The sequence below is a fragment of the Otolemur garnettii genome, unplaced genomic scaffold (genome assembly GCF_000181295.1).
Source record: "Otolemur garnettii isolate 467f Iridium unplaced genomic scaffold, OtoGar3 scaffold00459, whole genome shotgun sequence".
NCBI lineage: Eukaryota > Metazoa > Chordata > Mammalia > Primates > Galagidae > Otolemur > Otolemur garnettii.
Window position 1 is genome coordinate 42,312 of NW_003852854.1, and position 908 is coordinate 43,219.

Genomic DNA, 908 nt, shown 5'->3' on the forward strand with positions numbered 1-908 from the left:
TATATTTTGTTCTATAAGTGTTCTCCATATGACTTTCCAAAAAGGACATATTAGTTTGCAATCCCTCCAGCAGTGTAGAAGTGTTCCCTTTTCCCCACAACTCCTCCGGCATCTGTGATTTTGTGATTTTGTGATATGGGCTAATCTGACTGGTATTAGATGATATCTCAAAGTAGTTTTGATTTGCGTTTCTCTGATGATTAGGGATGATGAGCATTTTTTCATATATCTATAGGTCATGCGTCTGTCTTCTTCAGAGAAGTCTCTGTTTAAGTCTCTTGCCCACCCTGAGATGGGATCACTTGTTCTCTTCTTGCTAATACATTTGAGTTCTCTGTGGCTTCTGGTTATTAGACCTTTGTTGGAAGCATAACCAGCAAATATCTTTTCCCATTCTGAGGGTTGTCTGCTTGCATTTCTTACTGTGTTCTTGGCTGTGCAGAAGCTTTTTAATTTGAAGAGGTCCCAGTAGTATATTTCTAATGTTGCTTCAATTGCCCAGGGGTACTTCCTCATAAAATATTCACCCAGGCCAATTTCTTCAAGAGTTTTCCCTACACTTTCTTCTAGTATTTTAATAGTTACATGTCTTAAATTTAATTCTGAAATCAAGTGACAGTCTATCTTAGTTAATGGTGAAAGGTGTGGGTCCAGTTTCAGTTTTATGCAGGTCGCCAACCAGTTCATCCAGCACCATTTGTTAAATAGGGAATTTTTTCCCCACTCAATGTTTTATTTGGCTTGTCAAAGATCATATAGCGGTAAGTAGCTGGGTTCATCTCTTGGTTCTTTATTCATTTCCATACATCTACCTCTCTGTTTTTGTGCCAGTACCATGCTATTTCAATCACAGTGGATTTATAGTATAGTCTGATGTCTGGTAGCGTGATTCCTCCTGCTTTGTTTTT